Source organism: Mytilus edulis, chromosome 4 (genome assembly GCF_963676685.1).
Source record: "Mytilus edulis chromosome 4, xbMytEdul2.2, whole genome shotgun sequence".
NCBI classification, from domain to species: domain Eukaryota; kingdom Metazoa; phylum Mollusca; class Bivalvia; order Mytilida; family Mytilidae; genus Mytilus; species Mytilus edulis.
The window spans coordinates 54,699,065-54,712,203 of record NC_092347.1 but is presented as its reverse complement, the minus strand read 5'-3'; the positions used below and the strand labels follow the sequence as shown (position 1 = coordinate 54,712,203).

Below are 13,139 nucleotides of genomic sequence, written 5' to 3'. Positions count from 1 at the left end.
TGTCACTTTTTGGTCTGTCTGAAAACTACTTCCTAATTGCTGGTACTTGTAACAATTAAGGTCAAATATTTTTTCTTACAGAAAATACTTGGCAGAATTAATGACTTCATTATCGGTATTCATAATTGGCCAACACCCTGAAAGTGATAAGTTGAAACGCGTACTGTAGTTACATTTTGGGTCTGTCCAATACCTTCTTCCTGTTGTCAATACTTTGAATTTTACAAATGTGGGGTAGTCATAGCATTATCATGTGTGCAATGTATTGTCACCATAAGACCTGTAAACAAAAATTTGTTTGTTTGTCTGTTCCAGTTGTCCACATACTGTATTTAGTGAAATTTTTTATTCATTGGTGTTCCTTCATTGGTGTTCGGTCTTAAATCAAATCATTTTCACCTTGAAGTCTTTGTTCAAGGTCAACAATACCATGGTCACTATGGTGCATGACACATCTTCATGAATTGATTTACCTTCATACAAAATATCAAAGCGGCAGTTAAGCCTATATCAAAAGACAAAAGTTACAGTTTTAGAAAAAAAAGAATCATTTAATTGACCTTGAGGTCAAAGTTCAAGGTCAAAAGTTACTATTCATGGTAGTAACACAACCTTTTGAGCTGAGCTACCTTTATACCATATATCAATAGCCTACATAAAAAGACAAAAATTTTACAACCAGAACCTGATCTGAACAGATGGACTTACGGACAGACTATACCCAAAAGGCATCTTCTTCTTTTTTTTGGCAGGTCCATGATAAGGTTTTGTTTATTTTGAATGACTGACAGAACAAACTCCCTTTCACCATACATTTTTCATCAATTTTATTACTGATTTATGACATTTTATCTATTAAATGGTATTTTAAGTCAATTTTCCAAATTTTGCCACTTTACTTCAATTATCAGTATAAGGTATAGACAATAAATGAGGTAAGAAATGTATGTTCATATTATGCTGAAACAATGCTTAGGTAAAGACCTTCAAAATGCTTGTATTTAAAAAAAAATCTATTGGGTGGTTTTTTGTACAGGGTGACCTAATTTGCATAATTGGCTCCTACAGAAGTGCCTATTTTCATCAAAATGTGTTATTTTTTCCCCGTTCACAGATTGTAACTGAAAGTAAAGCACATATCCAATTACTATTATATGAAACCAATGTATTTTTTATAATTATGTAGAAAAAAAATGTTTTTACTGTAAAAATTAAAAAATTGCCATGAAATTAGTGTTTTATTGGGAAATTGAGGAAATCATCATTGGGGGGGGGGGGGGGGGTAACTCATGGTGGGTTATCTCCCTTATTTACCAAAAAAGTGGTCATAATACTTTCATATTTTGCTGAGGACACCCCAATCTTACAAAATTATAAATATTGTAGAAATCTATTGGGGGATTTTTTTTTTAACAAAACATCCTTATCCACCTTAAATGTAAAAACAAATATTTAGTGAATAATCTATAAACTGAATATATTTTCGTTATTGTAAACTTTTCTTAAGCAGATATGATTGCTAGAATTCCCTTTTCCAAAAAAAAAGTTTATATCATGTGCGATAGTCTTTCAGCCTTAAAGATTTTCTTTTACTAATTGAATTTTGGTCAATAGCAAACTAGAAGACTTTCTTGTTACAGCATACAATATACACTTTACGTCTATATATTTGTAGATAATAGACTGGACCTGGATACAAGCCTTGATACAACAAATTATCCTCAATTGAGCATCATGGAAAATAAACAAAATAACAGAAAGGGAGATAACTCCTCAACTAATAGTGATGCAACACCAAGTGATACATATCCAAAAACTCAATATCGGGTACATGGCAAAACTTTAGTGTCACCTGCGCAGCTACCAAGACAGGGAAACAGAAGCTTTAATAAACCAGTCTTTCAATTATCCTGTGATACACCAATGTCTTTCAGTACTTTATTCACCAAGAGTGATGGCCCCCCTATTTTTGAAAATTGTGATGATCATTTTTACTACATTGCTACCATGACAACTCTCCACAATGCAGAAAACCATGAACCTCCATCAGAGTTAGATATTTAAGTGGACAAATGTTTCCAAAGTCATGTTTCAAATGTTTCTAAAGTCATATTTCTTCCAATTATTTACTGCATATTATTTATAGTCATAGAAAGTTTTATTCTGGCGTCTTAGTTTCTATTTTATTTACTAATGGCGATTTGTATTTGTAAATTACTGAAAGAATTAAATATATGTGATTATATGTTACCTTTGGAAACTATGACATCTAAAGTATCTAGAAAAATTGTTTAAATTCTGTTTTTTAAGATATATCAATTGCCAACAAACACCAATGGGCGAAGGTCAAATGACCTTACTAGGAACTCTTCAGATTTTATCGTGAGTGTATTCGTAATCAAAGCTCTCGACAATATTTTAAGAAAACACACGATACATTATTTTGTATATGACCTTTGTTTTTCCTGTTTTAAATTTATATTCCGCAAAGATTCAAGATTTTTTTGTTTCTTAAATACTAATAATCAAGATTAAGAAATGAAAAGACAAAAATTTTTAAATTCAATAAAACAGATCTTTGGAAACTGTGAATGGCAAAATTTCAAACTTTGGTTGTCCATTTCAGTACAAGTAAGTTCTCTTTTGAAAACGAAAAAAAACAACACTAAAAGATTAAGATCTTTTAAGTAAGACTATATTAATTTTTGGAATTTAATTTCTTTTCATATTGTTCATCAAAAATATTTCACCCAATAAGGTCCAAAAATGAAGGTAAAGATAGAATTTTAGTGTCAGTTTAAAATTTTAGATGTTCAGGACGTATTAATGTTGAAAATATGCCACACACCGCTATATTTTGGCCTTTGATAAAATAGTACTACTAGAACTAGTCAAAGCCGCAAAGTCACCTTGTGCCTTATACAAACAGTCACTTTCTTAAATTGTGGTTGAACTAATGTTTAACAATGATTAGTGCTCTTGCTCTTGTAAAAACTGTGCTTTATATGTTTATTTAAAATCATGTTCTCTTGTGACATTTAAACAAGTGTGCTTTAATTCCTTTCACGGATTTGGCTATACTTTTTGGACCTTTTGGATTATAGCTCTTCATCTTTAATATAAGCTTTGGATTTCAAATATTTTGGCCACGAGCTTCACTGAAGAGACATGTATTGTCGAAATGCGCATCTGGTGCAAGAAAATTGGTACCGTTAATTTTATTAACTGTTGTGTAAAATAACTTATTGATTTAGTGCTTTAGTATAAACATTATAAGAAACATTCAACATAGGGACTATTGTTTGAAATTTTATATTGTTCTGTTATTGTAACTTGTTAATACATATCTTAAAATATATATGATGAATAAAATTTTGAAAACCCCTTATCTTCTATTATTATGAAGTAAAAATGGCTATACAGGTGTCTGAAGGTATGGAATCAGTTCTTTTTACAAAAAAAGGAAGATATGCAGTTTCAACACACAAAAAACATTGGGTACGCCAAAAAAAGTTGATAAAAAATCCCCAGTTATGAGACCCAAACTGTTGTGGCTGGACAACTCTGTCACATGTCTGTAGAAGTGCATATACACTTTCCTTTCTGTGATGTTATTTTTCAAGAAACTTCCTAGTAAAAGTGTTACAGTTTTAGCTGCAAAGGTCCAAGTTCCTATGGCAAATTGCATTGTCTATATTTACAGAATTGCAACCTATAGTTTCTAAAAAACAGGCTTAACCAAGAAAATTGACCAATGAACCATGAAAATGAGGTCAAGGTCAGATGAACCATGCCAGGCAGACATGTACAGCTTACATTCCTTCTTTGCAACAAATATATCAGACCTATTGCTTGAAGTCTAAGAAAAACAGACCAAACCACAAAAACCTAACAATGAGCCATGAAAATGAGGTCAAGGTCAAATAAAACCTGTGATACTGACATGAACATCATAAAATATTTCCATACACCAAAGTGACCACATATAGTTGACCTATTGCATATACAGTAGTAGTATAAGAAAAAACTCAAAAACTTTAAGGAGTAGGTCCAAAATTATAGCAGTTTTACAACATTATTAAAATGAAACCTGTCAGTTATTTATTGGAAAGTAGAATGCTTCTGCTACATAAATATGGGCTATTTTTGACAATTCAATGCACATTTCTAGTGTACTAGCATCATTGAGTCATGTCAAATTACTGAAATTTTCACAATTTAAGCATTTTAGCTGAATTTTAGACGGTTTCTGTCTTAAATGATAGTGGCCACATTTGTGTTCATTCTTAATATTGAAATGTAAGTTGTATTTGATGATAATACATAACATGTATAAAGGTTGAGGATGAGCACAGATGCTATAAAAAAGAAGATGTGGTATGATTGCCAATGAGACAACTATCCACAAAAGACCAAAAATGACACAGACATTAACAACTATAGGTCACCGTAAGGCCTTCAACAATGAACAAAGCCCATACCACATAGTCAGCTATAATAGGCCCCGATAAGATAATGTAAAACAATTCAAACGAGAAAACTAACTGCCTTATTTATGTAAAAAAATGAACAAAAAACAAATATGTAACACATAAACATACGACAACCACTGAATAACAGGCTCCCGACTTAGGACAGGCACATACATAAATAATGTGGCAGGTTAAACATGTTAGCGGGATCCCAACCTGTGTCCACTTTCATTTTTGACAAAAAACATCTGAAAAGTGATAATTTTTATAGATTTTTCATATTTCAGCTAGAATTGGAGCCCTTTTAATGATTTTAAAAATCAGTTGAGATCTTTCACTTAATCAATTGAAATGGTCTCTTTTGAAGTGTTTAAAAAGTGTGCAAAATCTTTGTCAGATGAACCTGAAATTGAGGCCAAAATCAGCACTTACCGGACCTACCTTTTGACCACTGAAACATGAAAATGAGGTCAAGGTCAAATGACACCTGCCAGCCAGCTAGATATATACACCTTGCAATCATTCCATGCACCAAATATGATAGAACTTAGTCACTATAATAATTGCATAAAGTATAAGAAAAACAGACCAAAACACAAAAATTTAACTATAACCACAGAACCAAGAAAATGAGGTCAAGTTCAGATGACACCTGCCAGTTTGACATGTACACCTTACAATCCATTCATATACCAAATATACTAGACCTATTGGTTATAGTATCTGAGATATGGACTTGACCACCAAAACTAAACCTATTTCACTGACCCATGAACTGAGGTCCGGGTCAAGTGAAAAAAGTTTGACAGGCATACCAAATATTGTTATCCTATATCTCTTAATAAAAGACAAACTAACATTACAAAAACTCAACTTTTTTTTTCAAGTAGTCACTGAACCATTAAAAAGAGGTCAAGGACAATGGACATGTAAAAGAGGGAACATAAGACATCTATATACAAAGTATGAAGCATCTAGGTCTTCCACCTTCTAAAATATAAAGCTATTAATAATTTAACTAACGCTACCCAGATCACTATCCCTATGTCGAGCTTTCTGCAACAGAAGTCTTCAAAAACCATAAAAAATAGACCTTAAACTGCATTCGATGATCCACAATAGTGTATACAATTTCAAAGGATTGGGTCAAAAGTAAAATCACAAAAACCACAAGTGGGACTAAAACTATTGCCCAAAAATATATGAAATACCATTTTCAAAGGCAAGCCACAACTCTTAAACAATTATTGTAAAAAAATCTGACTTGACCAGTATTTTTAAGCGCCTATTATAGCGTTGCTGCATTTGTTTGCACCTGTCCATAGTCAGGAACCTGATGTTCATTGTTTGTTGATGTGGTTCATAAGTGTTTCTCATTTCTCGTTTTTTATATAAATTAGACAGTTGGTTTTCCTGTTTGAATGGTATTTCAGCAGCCAAGGCTCTATGTTGAAGGCTGTACTTTGAGCTATAATAATGGTTTACTTTTACAAATTGTGACTTGGATGGAGAGTTGTCTCATTGGCACTCATACCACATCTTTTTATATCTAGTTACTATAACTTCTACCCCTAAAATATTTAGGCTTAAACAAATCAAACAATATAATAAACAATCTTTATTGCCATATAAACAAATGAAACATGTTTGTGACAAACTAAAACAAAACAAAAATAACATACACTCATGCATATGTATATAGTATATATATATATATATATCAATTGTTGCAAGTATAAAATATAGTGACAAGTCAAAATACCAATTACAACATAATAATATAACACAAAACTTTTAACCCTGGTATATTAAGAGTCCCTTGTCCTCAGTTCCATTAACTGTTTTATAAAGGAACCTAAACTTTGTACATGTTGAAAATTTGATGGATTAAGTATATATTGTAGCTTTTTTATAACAAAAGAAGTGAAATTTGTCATCAATTATCTTTAATAGGGCAAAAATTACATTATCTAAGATTTCGTAGTACTTTTTTTTATGTCTACCTAATTTAAGTTACAGACTAGGATGGTAATAAGTTTACGAAATTCAAAGTTTGAGTTTAACAAGTAAAATTCTGTCTCAGTATCTGTTTTGAGATCTTTGTAAAGAAAAAGTTTATTATGTTCACATAAATTTTCAATACTAGTTTTATACAGGCTTTTATATTTATTTTAAATTCCTCCTTGATAACATTTTTTTAGAGATTTGACTTCCTTTGGAGTTTTACATGAAGACACAACTTATTGGGATCCTCTATCTCTTTAAAGATAATATCTTTGGCATATGTATACCAGGAGTACACATTTTAAGAATCTTACATCTTACAAATTTCAAATGATTCTTTAAAAAGAGGATTAGTATCTTTAGTGTGTAGCCTAGCCAAATAAAGTAGATCCAGCCACATTATTTATGTATGTGCCTGTCCCAAGTCAGGAGCCTGTAATTCAGTGGTTGTTTTTGTTTATGTGTTCCATATTTGTTTTATACCAACCCTTCCTTTAGTGGTATTGACATCTTGTAAAAATTTATAGAGATCCATTCACTAAAACTAAAGTTATTGTCCTGACACTAAATGCGTCTTTGGACGACGACGCAGACGACATGATTGTATTATACTACAACAAAAAAATTTGCAGTCGTATTAAAAAATGGAGTTGAGGCATTATCAAATTTAAGTGAAGATTCTGTGCCTGAAAAATGTTTTTTTATTACTTGGTATCAATTTTTGCCAACCCCTAATTTAGCCAATTTGAACACAAGACAATCTCTCCAAATAGAGTCAAATGCTCCTTTTAAGTCCACAAAACATGCATATATTTTTTTATTATTTTTATGCAGATATTCATTGATCAAAGTTTTCAATATAAACAAACTGTCGGATATCCTATGGTTTTCCCTGAAATCAAACTGAGAGGCAGAAAATTTATTTATCATAAACATTTTTAGTCTATTATTCAGAACACTACTAAATATTTTATACAGACAGTTGATTAAAGAAATACCTCTGTAGTTGCCAGGATGGCATTTATCTCCAGATTTGAATAAAAGATGAGTTCCAGTGTTTGGGATAATGACCAGTTTTTAAAATAAGATTAAAAAGTTCAACATAAGATTTTAATGTAACTGGACTACTGTATTTAATGACTTCATATACTATTTTATCAGGACCAGAGGCTTTACCTTACTTAAGTTTTGATAAAGACTTCTTTAATTTCAGCGCATGTGATTGGTTTATCAGTTTCTAAAGTTACAGACATGTCTCTTTCTATAAATTTTAATTCTTCCTGTATCTTATTTTTAAAGCTTAATATTCCCTAAACAACACAACGTAATTTAAATGTTTAGCTGATTTTACAGAGTTATCTCCCTGTAGTGTTAGGTACCACCTTAATATAGTAATCAACTGTAGTTTTATTCAACTCTTTGTATGTCACTAATTTGGTTAAAGTTTTTTACATTATAATGTTCTATCTATTGTCTCTCTTAGTATGGGTTACTTATGTGTTGAATGTATTGAGTTAGTTAAAAAAAATATGGTAATAAAGTTGCAAAGTTTTCAAAATAATATAATTTAGAAATTAAAATATTATTGTCCATTGTTTTCCACTGGTGAAGATGTTATATATTCCTCATACTGTTACTTGTGTCATTCAATTATCCATCAATTATTACTCGTATTTTTTTATAACTACTGGTAGTCTGGTATGTATGTTATTCTTCCACTAAATAGCAGTAGTGGTTTGTACTGTATTTCTGCGATCCTGCGGTTTCAACACATATTACATCGTCATCTTAATCTTCAGGATTGTTGAGGTTTAAGTATTCTCTGTCAGTACATCTATGGTTAATTTTTCTGGTGTCTTTTGTGTGTTAACCAGAGTTGAGGCTGTGTATTTAGATGGTGCTGCTACGATTCTAAATTTTGGAGTTATTTCCTGTTTAGTGCTAGCTTCTACCGGTGGAATCCATTTGGCTATTGGTTCTGCTGTGGCTTTAGGTCAGAGTTGCCGTCTTCTCCATGAAGTCTGTTGTTGTTGTGCATACACAAAAATTGTCTGAATTACATTGTATTTTTGTTATAGTTATCCAACACAAACCTTTTATGCAGCCACAGTAGAAGTAACCTGAAAAAGAAATATAGATTCTTAAACATATCTTAGTCAAAACTATATAATTGAAACACTATTTAATGCAAGAGAATAATTATCTAAAAATAACAATAAGAATAATATATACACATAACCTTTCTTTTACTTTTTTTTAAAATGGTTTGGTGGCAATTATTAATTGTTAAAACACCAGTCTTTATTAGCAAAATAGGATGAACAACAAGTTATTTGATGTCTGACATTAAATATAATGTTTTTCTTTATAATTGATTTATCATTCATCAGGCCATTACGCTTCTCATTTTTCATGTTGTGGACTTTTATAGTTAACAATACAGTATAGGTTTTTTCTCATTGTTGAAGGTGGTAAAGTGATATGAGGTGCTAAAATCCTTGTCATATGTGTCAATTGACTCATTGCATTGACAATTACACTGCATCTCTTAATTTTATTATAGTGGTAAAAATCAACATTGACATGCTATTAGATAAATAGTTCATAAATCTGTCTCCTGTTTCTCACCATAAAGGTCAGCTCCAATGGCTATTGCCAGCCTCAATCCTTATGGACAAGCTGTGATGCTAACCTAAAATATAAAATGCTTTATCATCAAAAATTATTTTATAGTATATAAAGGTAATACATGTTGAGAATATATGAATTAGACAGCTATCCAGCAACACAGCAATTACTTAAGCAATTAGAAGATATCCTTTAATCTACTCATATAATGGTACTGATAAATGAGAGTAGACTCCATTTAGTTTAAACATATTTATTTATAGTGGATTGGGAAACAAGTTTTGCAACTTATATTAATCCCTTTCCACTTTCGGGTGCGAGTGCTGCCTTGTAGCGGCATTAGCCTACTCTTTTTCGAAATCTACAAGGGTGTCTTTAACGTGCAAGAGATATGGCTCTCTCGTAACACGGGTCAGCCATTTATTGTCCCCTTCCGACGGACTATCATCGTTTCCTCAAGACCATACTCGCAGATGGTGTCAAGGGAGACTCCATTTCACTTGTCAAGATAACATTTACTAAATATTGTTTTGATTTCTTACTACATAAATCAGATTAGTATTATATCAACACTTAAGTTTGTAAAATTCCTATAAAGATGTAATACAAAAAAGAAGTAAAAGAATAATGACTTGATTTCAACTGCACAAAAATCTCAATAATTTACTGAGTTATCTCTTATTGAATAAACAAATCTTGGTTGAAATTGTCTCCCCTTGAGAGTAATATTCCAATCTGTAGGCTTACTTATTATAATTTTAATAGTAAATCTTGTTGATATACCTGGTACACGTATCTTTAAATATTTAACAGGTAAAATAATTCAGTGTTTTGCATGCAGAAAATAAAGTTTTGTTTCTTGTTTCCCAGTAAGTTTTACACTAGGAGTCTTCTCCGGTATTCGGAAGAAGAATAAGAAGTTTCTTAATTTTTATCAAATAAATGTATAGAAATTGTTAGGCTTAAATAAACTTGCCTTTCTTATTATCTTGGTAAAGCTGCAGACTAATTTCTGACTTGGTTGAAGATTTCTTTAACCATCTTCCATGGAATAATGCTCTGCTGGCTGCGATATGGAAAAACTATTTGAGAAAAATAATTGAAACAATATTTAATGCAAAAGAATAAGTAACTGAGCATTACAATAATGATGTACAGTATATAACATTTCTTTACTAGGAAAAATTTACAGTCCCTCAAGTTATAACTGATATTTTTCGCAAATACCCCCATAACATGATATATGTGTTTACAATTTTTATGTTTTTTTTGTTTTTTTTTAAATAGCAATATTTGATCAAACAGGAAATTCTTGATAATGAAAAGCCCCAATTTTACAAACCCTGCCTATAAAAGTTAAAAGTGATATTATAACAAGTCAATCTAATACATGCATGCCATTCTTAATAATGTTCCAATAATAATTAACAACACTATTAAGAAAAGACATTTTCATTCGACCAAGTAGGTAAACTTTTGGGTTTTATCCATTACCTGTTGTACCCCTCAGTTCACAGGCACTCATCTCAGAATTTTTTTTCCTATATACCTTTATATAGCGGGGAAAAATCTGAGACGAGTGACTGTGCCTCAGTTTCAGAATCGACTAAGCTCTCCATCAGGATATTCATATGTAATCCATCAAGGTATTCATTATATCACAAATTTGCTTTAAATAATGATGGAAAGGTTATAAATATTAGTCCCAACAGGTTTTCTTTCCAGTGCCTTTGACCAATGCAGACAATTAGAACAACCTTCACACCAAAATTTTATCATTTTTCTGGAATGGAATTTTCATTTCCCTCAAAATACCTTCTATTTTTAAATGCTCATAACTTTTTTTATTAGTGCAAGTTTTTGGAAAAACTAAAGTGTTTGTTAAAGTAGAAACATTAATGAATTTAAATCAATAATAAAATTTTCCAAAAGAAGAACACATCATTGTGTAATTAAGGTTACTTTTCTAAATTCATTTCAAATCACATAAATTCCTACCCAGAATATTTGAGAAAAATCAATGAAAAGTTCAAAACTCAACCTACAGTTTTCTGCATCCTTGGCTGTAATAACATTACTAATAATGCTACAAATGGATGAAAAAGACAAGTTGTTACTACAAGAGATCTTGAGAATGAAGCTTAGCGAAGATGCAATTAGTAGTATGCAGCTTTACAACACCACCAACAAGAATGAAGCTGTGCACAGGTCTTTGAGTGTGAATTTACCTAAGAATGTATGTAATCTTCTCAAGAGGCATGGAGGCCAGATTGGCATCTGGAATTCACAGAAACAACAACATGCCAGGAACCTCAGCAAAGCATGGACAAAAAGTTGACCTACAAGCAAGACTATGGAAAAAATACTGAAGTTAAACATAGATGTCTTACACATTGTTACACAGAGTGGGGAAAAAATAGTGGAACATGGAGAGGCCAAGCTAAAAAGTAAAGAGCAAGATGTTTACAGAAAAGGACAGTTGGACCCAGTGCCTGCCTTTCTTAGCCATAGTACTAACTGCAAGAGAAAACTACCACCAGCACCATAGATGAGACAGCAACCCAGCAACTCAACCACAGGTCCTAAGTTTTTGATTTTTTTGCGCTTTTTCTAATCCATTCTTTGTAAAGGTATTTGAATAACTTCTATCTTCTATATTTTATGTATGTAAAATTTTATTTTTATTATATTCTTACAATTTTGGAAAGTAAATGCTTAAAAACTTTAGGCAGTTTAGGAAAGTAAGCCTAGAATATATAAATATACTAAATGGCCTACTGCAATAGCGTCGGGAAAAAAGAGTGGATTTGAAACTCTATAGTTCTAAATATTATATTATTTTATATATATTTATAAACGCATCCTTACATAATTTTATTTTCATAAATTTCATAAAAAAGCTCCCCTTTCATATCTTTTAATATTGGGTAAAAAAACGTGCGAATGTTTCAAGACGGAGGAATTAATTTTATCACAAAAACGGCGACGTCATAGTACATTACGTAGTTCATAACATCATTTCAATCGGCCGATGAATCGGCCCCTTGGCACTGAAAGGAGTATGACTTTGGGCCGATCATCGGCCCTATGGCACAGAACTCGTTAAGGACCACCCAAATCCTTCAAAAAGATATGTGAATTTGGTGTTTACACCAATTAAATAAAGTAAACATTTAATTTAACATTACTTAGGGGCATATTTTTCTTGTAATTTTGCTCAATATTTTGGAATAAGTCCTTTGAATGAAATATTTCTTATCAGAATGAGTAGGAATTTGCTCAAAACAGAAAAATTATGAGCCCCTGATTTGAGATTTGCCGCAAAAATTTCAACATATAAACATAACAAACCCAAAATATGGTAAAATAGGCATCAAAAAGTATTTCCCAATCATTTACTATAAATTAACAATAAAATATCTTTGCATTTCAAATTTGAAGCAAATGGTGCAAATCAGGAGACCATTGCACAGGCACTTGTTTCTATCCATACGAAGGTCGACTATCCATATAAATAGAATCTATTTATATGGACAGTCGACCTTCGTATGGATAGAAACAAGTGCCTGTGGACCATTGTCTTCTTAGGCCGGAGAACACAGTTATTTTCCTTAATAATTGTCTTTCAAAACATACTAATGACAATTAAAAAAAAAATCCACCTGCTCTTTTCCGATAAGATTTGGTGTGCATAAAGTTTGACTTTTATCCCAAAACATACCAAAAATTCAGAAAACTCAAGCTGCTCATTTTCAAACATAAGGACACCGGTATGGATAAAGCCGGAGAGCTTCCGAGAAGGGGAAATTCCACCTTTATTTTCATAAGGGCAAGGTTCCGGTGCAAAAAGTTGACATGCATTTTGTGTCCGGACACATGGACACAACGAATTACAAATATTTAAGTCTTATCTTTTACCTAAATACAAACAAATAGTAAAAAAAAAAAAAAGTCAAGGAAAAAAAAATAAGAAAGAAAACATTACAGGATAGTCAAAATGTAAGAAATATAAACCCCCTTAATTTTACTGATACA

At 31.5% G+C, this 13,139-nt stretch overlaps 1 protein-coding gene and 1 long non-coding RNA gene across 6 annotated transcripts in view; one reads left to right on the top strand and one right to left on the bottom strand.

Moving 5' to 3' along the window:
* The window catches only part of LOC139519959 (coiled-coil domain-containing protein 186-like), a 78,695-nt gene extending 75,307 nt beyond the window's left edge, over positions 1-3,388 (top strand). For all 5 annotated transcript variants that reach the window (XM_071312272.1, XM_071312274.1, XM_071312271.1 and 2 more), the window contains one exon: positions 1,676-3,388. The gene's annotated coding sequence lies outside the window, so the exon portion shown is untranslated. The remainder of the gene's footprint in view (positions 1-1,675) is intronic.
* A 2,689-nt stretch (positions 3,389-6,077) lies between these two features.
* LOC139519957 (uncharacterized) lies at positions 6,078-12,905 on the bottom strand. Its single transcript, XR_011663773.1, has 5 exons — positions 12,826-12,905; positions 10,081-10,186; positions 9,105-9,168; positions 6,985-8,596; positions 6,078-6,731 (listed from the first exon to the last, which is right to left on the bottom strand). It is a non-coding gene; the product is annotated as an uncharacterized lncRNA (long non-coding RNA).
* Between the last annotated feature and the right edge of the window lie 234 nt (positions 12,906-13,139).